The 7,394-nt window shown below is 38.3% G+C and overlaps 1 pseudogene; it reads right to left on the reverse strand.

Annotated features, from left to right (window-relative positions):
• Positions 1-605: 605 nt before the first annotated feature.
• Positions 606-7,394, reverse strand: part of LOC101586878 — a 25,089-nt pseudogene continuing 18,300 nt past the window's right edge.

Consider the following 7,394-nt stretch of genomic DNA (forward strand, 5'->3'; position numbering starts at 1 on the left):
CATAGCACTGACCATTTGAGAAGTGAAAATTAAAATGCCATTGATATACAGCGTCACTCCACAAAGAATGGCTATCATGAAGAAATCAACTAATGAAAAATGCGGGAAGGGATGTGCTATAAAAGGATCCCTTTTCCACTTTTGGTGAGAATGTAGACTGGGATAAGCACTATGAATATCGGTGTGGAGACTTCTCAAAACCTAGACCTGGAAATCCCATATAAACCAACTATTCCCCTTCTTGGTATTTTCCCAAATGAAGAGAAAACATCATACCATAGTGATATCTTTGCACTCATGTGTATAGCAGTAGAATTTTTCATAGTCCCATCTTAGAAACAACAAAAATGAACATAACCTGAGAAATCGTTAAAAAAGATATGGTATTTTTCTATAATGGAATGTTACTCAGCTATAATGAAATAGAAACACAAGACCTTTATAGGTATTAGATTTTTTTTAACCATGTAACTTTAAAAAAAATTTCATAATTGGTGAAAAATACTAAAATACAGACAGGGAATAATTCTAATTTTGGGGCCAACACTATCAATATAGAATTATAAATTTAAAACATTTTCTGGTTTGAAAAGTAAATCTGGTAGTCAATGGAGCCCTGCAGTGTCTCTGTACCTAGTGTGACTGTTCTCTGCATTCCTGACTGTTCTGCCTTTATCCATTTTTCCAGGTCCTTTATGTCCATCTCTTATTCCTCCCATTTATTTCACTGAAGGTCCCGAATGGACCCCTGCACCACCTTGTCTTCCTCCAACAAAGCCACCTTTGTCATGGCCTGCATGGTAACCACCTCTTCCTCTACCATGCCCACCTTTGTACATTCTACCTGGACCAACACAGTCCATGAGGACACTTCTTCCTCCCCACATGACACCAGGGCCACCTCTGCCACAATCACCACCCAGGGATAGAAAGTATTGCAGGAGGAAGTCTTCAGGTTTGGGGGCCTTACACTGGTTGCATTCTGTTCTCCAGGTGAAGTTCTGGTTGCCACAACCTGGTTTGGAGCATTGCCAGCCTCTAGCTGGATGATGGACATTTCCTCCTCCAGAGAGGTTTTCATGGAAACCCTAGAGGCCTCTTGGAGGGAAGCTTGCTCTGTCTCCTCTACAACATCTCATGTGATCCATGGGTCTCCCAGGACCTCCTGGCCCATTTGGAACTCCACAGAGCAGTGACAGCATATCTCTACCCTCACGAGAGGGTATAACACCTCACAAGCTGTTCATTGTAGGCTTCTTCCTAGCAAGGGAGACTTAAGTTTGCTTCCTTGAAAATCTTTCCCATGCACCCACTCCACAGCGACCTTGGCAGCTGGTGGATCTTCATAGGACACAGTAGCATCATCTTTGGGCTTTCTTCTTTCCTTGTCCATGTAGATGTGGATCATGGGTTGCTCAGTTCTCTTGTTAATGTTAACAACCCCACATTGCTTAAAGAAGTCTGCCAGATCATCAAGTGTCACATTTTCATGTACTTCTTCCATGTAAATTGCACTGTTTTCAGGGTCTTCATCAGGATCTATGGGATGGTTTAGATAAAGATCTGGTCCTCCATCCATTGGTACCCCAGGCTTATTGAAGTCACCTCCCTCTCCAGCATCTATTCCACTGCATCCTCCTTGCAGCTCACCTCTGTTCATGCCTCCACCATCAAATTCCCCTGTTCTCCTGCCCCAGTTATCATGGTCACTCATGCTCTGGTTTTCTTTTGGTCTGGAAAATCCTCCAGACTCCTTCCACAAACACCCATGCTACTGATGTGGGCCTGTTGGAATGAAATCTGCTGCCCTTAGCTTCTGCTTTGTTGTCTGTATTGACTTGGAGCCTTGCTGTAGGATTTAGTCTGGGAAGATACCTAGTGGGAGGCTCTGCTCATTGCTGCTGTGTCAACCATATCTACTTTGCTCTCCATAACTGCTTGGCTGTCCATAGGTGTTCTGCTGAGATTAATTGATCTGATCATAACTAGTGGGCTGTGTAGAAGAATAGCTGGTAGGAGGATAGGATGGAAGTGCAGTGACTGGCTGCACTGAGTATTTCTGAGTAACCTGGGGATAACTGTAGTTACTCTGTACATAGCCTAGGATGGGCTGGCTATAACCCCCTGTGCTAGATTGAGGTTGATTAGTCTCAGTAGGCTTGTTACCATGCTGTGGCATTGCAGGTGCTGTAGCTGCTGGGTGATGCACATAGGCTGGGTCAGAAGTCCTAGTGCTGTATGTGGACTGAGCTGCATAAGAGGCCTGCGTGAAGCTTGGCTATAGGTACTATAATCCGTGGATGTCTCTTTCTCTTCTTCCTATTCATTATCTCAACATCTGTCATCCTCTCCGCAATGAGATTCTATACACGTATGTGAAGGAAATGGCTCCTGCATGTATAAATATCCTATTGTTTCCCTAGTGCAAGCATCTGAAAGAATAAATAAAATCTGAAATTATAGATGCAATAAAATGGAAATAAATTCAAAATAAGAATTAAACATCAAAGATATGGGAAAGGAGAAAAATAGGAAAAAATGAAGGGTGAAAAATCATGCAAGTATGCATACAGGATGGCTGAGATGATTGTACTAAAAATTTCCATCAAGTTTTGCAAACTGCCTGAGGATCATTGGAATAGATTAGAAGATGCAGAAGCCTCTACAAACACACTCAGCCACCTTATCTTCAACAAAGAGGCCAAACATGCTTACTAGAAGAAAGATAGCCTCTATAACAAATGGTGTTAGAGAAACTGACTCTCTACATGCCAAAAATGAAAACTTGACCCAGGTCTATCACCACGAACTAAGCTAAAGTCAAAATGGATTAAATATCTAAACATTAAAACAGAAATACTAAATCTCCTGGAAGAAAATGTAGGAGGAACTCTTGAAGACATAGGGGTAAGTAAAGAGTTCATGAACAAAAATCATATTGCACGGTTAATACTTGAAAGAATTAACAACAGGGACCTCCTCTGATTGAGAAGATTTGCACGACAAAATAAATTATCAACAAAGTGAAAAGACAACCCACAAATTTGGAAAAAATCTTGACTAGTAAGCACTCAAACAAAGGTCTGCTGTCTAGAATTTATAAAGAACTAAAAACCATTAGGGTCCCTAAATTTAAAGACCCAATCCAGAAATGGCCATATGAGATGAACACACACTTCTCAGAGGACAAAATTAGAGGAACAAATGAATATATGAAAAAAAAGCTCCACTTCACTAACCATCCTTGAAATTCAAATTAAAACAATGTTGAGATACCATCTCACCCCAGAAAGAATGGCTCTCATAAAGATATCAACCGATAACAAGTGTAGGAAATGTTGTGGGGAAAAAGGAACCCTTTTCCACTGCTGGTGGGCATGTAGAGTCATGCAACCATTATGGAAATCTGTGTGGAGAATCCTTAAAAAACTAGGACTAGAAATCTCATTCAAACCAGTTATCCCCCTACTGGGAATTACACAGTGGAACTGAAAATGTCATATCATAGTGATATATGCGTACCTCTATTTATAGCACCACAATTTGTGATAGTCAAATCTTGGAAACAACCAAGATGTCTGTCACCTGAGGAAGGCACAAAACATGTGGTGTTTTTACACAATGGAGTATTACTCAGCTACAAAGAATGATAAACTCAAAGCCTTTATATTGAAGTGGATGCCACTTGAAGATATACTCATAAGTGAAATAAACCAGACTCACATGTGTAAATATTGTATAGTCTCCCTATTATAAGTACTCGAAGAAATAAAAATAGAAATGTATAACACAGTTAAAAAGAAAATGAGAATCTGAGGATTAAACAATGAAGAGAGGGCAAGGAGATAAACTGGGAAACATGATATGGGCAAAGTCATACATTTATATGCACAAGATGGTTAAGGCAATGATCCTGAGAATCTTCAGCAGGTTTTTGAAACTAGCAGTTAATTGGTAGGTTTTTTTCCCAAAACCTTAGTTAATTTATCTTTTATATTTATCTTTTTATTTTAATTTTTGCCATAATTTTATTGATAAGCAAATAGCAATGAGACAGTTTCAAATCAAATCGGTAGGACAGTTTCAATAATTAACACACTGCATATATTAATTGGTAGGATTCTTACCCTGACTAACTATATATGCTGCTACCTGTGAACTAAGCAATTGCACTAAAGATAGCAATGTGTAATAGTAGGGTCATGCTTCGAATGCCTCTCATTCTGTTCTTCTAAATATGTAGTGCTTCTGATGACATACTAATTATTACCATACTGTCTATAGAGTAAATGTTTGTTTTTAAAAAAGGCTAATAAATGAAAGGAAGAGAACAGAAAAAAATTTGAAAAGACTGTCCTGCTTCAATGATGTATATGGTCAGATTTCTAAATTACTGTGTAAAAATATGTAACTGTTTTTTATTATTTAAAATATTTTTTATTTTTCAATTTTTTTCTTAATATTCTGTAGGGATTTAAAGTTTATCATATCAATACTTGATTTAAAATAATGTTCCATTTATGTCTAAGATGTTTGCTATTCAGACACATAGTGAGGTTAAGCTCTACTGCCTATGTTGTGGGGTAAAAATAGTAAGCTTCTCTTCTAGAGGGTTAATAATCCAAGTTTGAAGAATAAAATTAGAGAAAAAGAAGGGCTGCAAGGACAGCCAGCATTTTGGCCCCAGCCTTTCAAGTACAGTGAAGACTCAGGACATATGAAAACCTATACTGTAGCGTCATGTAACTCAGTTGTGTCCCAAATTTTCTGATCAAGGAGATTATGGGGCCACACAGGAATGTGATTGATGATATAGAGAGTGCCTAAGGAGTGTCACATGGAGAGAAAACATTCTCTCAGCCTTTCACAGAGAAGACATTGGTCAAGCAATGGCCATGACTCATCAATATGGCTGACACTGACAAAGGTTTTACAATCTGAGGTAAAGGATCTCAGGAAAAATCCTAAGGGTATTTGACTGACCTTATTAAATCTAAAAGCTACAACTCTAAATTTTTTCAGGTGTTATTCATTTTCCTTTGTACAAAATTATTCAAATTCATTAATTCTGCTCTTATGCCACAACTCTGTTTGGATTATCCAGTATTCAACTGCTCAGTGTGATATGGTACAGCATGGTTAAAATTACCAAATACATTTTCTTAGGAGCTAACAACATTATTTTTGAAATTTACAATTTCTTAAGAATATATTCCCCTTGGACCCTTTTCTTATACTTTCCACTATTTTGTCTGCTATTACAATTCACAACTCATAATTCAATATTGGCATGTTATTATTTAAACATCCATTGCAGCTTAATTTTTGCTAAATATTATTTATATTTTCAAAATGCAAAATGGCATGTACTTGACCATTATAGGTTGAAATTAACTCTCTGCCTTGAAAACCAGTGCTGCAAAAATTTTCATGTGTGATTCTTCTCCTCAGTACCATTTAAGGTAGATTAAAAGAAAGTGTTGCCCAGCTTTTCTCCTTTGATTCTGAGTGAGGCACTCATACTTTCCAACATCATCTCACTCTCTGCATAAGAACAGTGAGGGGAGGGCCTCAGGCTGTATGTGCAGAAATAAATGATCATAACATATGAAGCCATGACACTGGCAGGTTGGAAAAGATGAATAGTATGAGGAAAGTCAAAGTTTATGCTTCAGAAGTGCAGTTCATTCTATTTGGCCTTGAGATTTTAATTTGGGATTTTGGGTCCATTTATATTGGCTCCATGGATAATAGGAAATATATGTTACTGGGAGGTTGTTTTGTTCTGTATTCTTTTGTGTGCAGCACATATGTCTAGTTCTGAGACAAGCATGAGGAATCCACGGAAGGTTCTGTGACTGACTTGAACTTTGGGATGATGAGGCTGGAACTTGCTATCTTGAGTTTTGGAGCACAGAGTACTTATATATTCATAAATGAGTACAGGCCTCCACGGGCCACTTCAGAACACCAAACTTGAAGCATTCTGTTGCAATACACTTGCATCACCCCTGATCAGTCCCATGCAAGTAACCTGTTGACACAGGAGCTGGGTGAAATCAGTCCACTAGGAGGAGGAGGCTCTTGGGAACCTGCTATAAGGGAACATGGATGAAATAATGGTGCCCAGGGGTTAGAGAAGGTGACCTGCCCACATGTTCCAGCTTTTCATTTTCACATGGACACCAGGCATCAGATGCAAAGCTTTAGGAGAAATGGTGAAATATCCCCCCTGGGAAATTTGAGTGGCTTGACTGAATGAATTTCAGATCATTAAGTTCATTCAGTTCAATTAAGGCAATAAAACACACACACACACACACACACAGACACACACACACAAACACACACACACACACACACACTCATACATGCATGCACTTACTGAGTGACTCTGCATACTCCACCATAACTCAGTCTCAAGCCTCTCCAGACACATAGAAGATTCTCCCTTTGATTTTCCTCTTCTTCTTCCTCCTGAAGCCTCCTCTTTTGCCTTGCAGTTTTGCTAATGATGACTGTCTTCACAGCAGGAGCACCAGTGTGCACAAGGATGGAGATGTAGTAATTGGGGGATTTTTCACTCTTTGTAGCTGCATCTATTCACTGGAGCCACTGACATGAAGCCTAGCGAAGACTTGATTGTTGAGCAGTAAGTTTGCATTATTTATTCACTTTATATTTGTTCATCAAGATTGATAATTCTTGATGATATATTAGTGGACACATTATTATTCTCTGTATCTTTATCCTGCTGATTCCACCCATTGTTGCCCCAAACTCTCCAAAATTCTTGTCTTTTGCTGTCCTCCATTTTTACAATTTGAAATGGAGAAATATAATACGTTTTCATTCTTTTAGCCTCCTCATTTCACTGTTACAACCAGAGAAAGATTTGTTCTAACAGTGTTTGTGGACAGGACATCATGTCTGCATCTTGTACTATGAATAAGCACTAAGAGAACAATATGCAATGTATTAAGTTTTGAAACTGTCCTACTAATCTGTTTTGAAACTGTCTCATTGCTATTTGTTTCTCAATAAAATTATAAAATAAATAAAAAAGAAAAGATTGGCTTCTCTTTCCAAGTGATGATGAAGGGCAACTGTTTGTTCTTTTTTTTCTCAGCTGTGTACTCTCACCCTCTATAGGAAAGAGTCTGCAAAAGTATTTGGGCTTTTCTAGAGCTCTGTCTGGTACACACTATCTCTGACTTACAGGAAGATTCTTGAGACTTCAGGAGCTTTTCATGCCCAAACAGTTATGCAGTAGGAGAAAATATTGAGCACATTAAGTTTCTTCTAAACCCAAATGAATATGAAGAGAAATTAGGAAAAATAAAATTCTGTCCTTAGATAAAATTAATTTATTTTTGTACTATTATTTTGAGAAA

This window comes from Octodon degus, unplaced genomic scaffold, assembly GCF_000260255.1.
Source record: "Octodon degus isolate 3935 unplaced genomic scaffold, OctDeg1.0 scaffold00028, whole genome shotgun sequence".
NCBI classification, from domain to species: Eukaryota; Metazoa; Chordata; class Mammalia; order Rodentia; family Octodontidae; genus Octodon; species Octodon degus.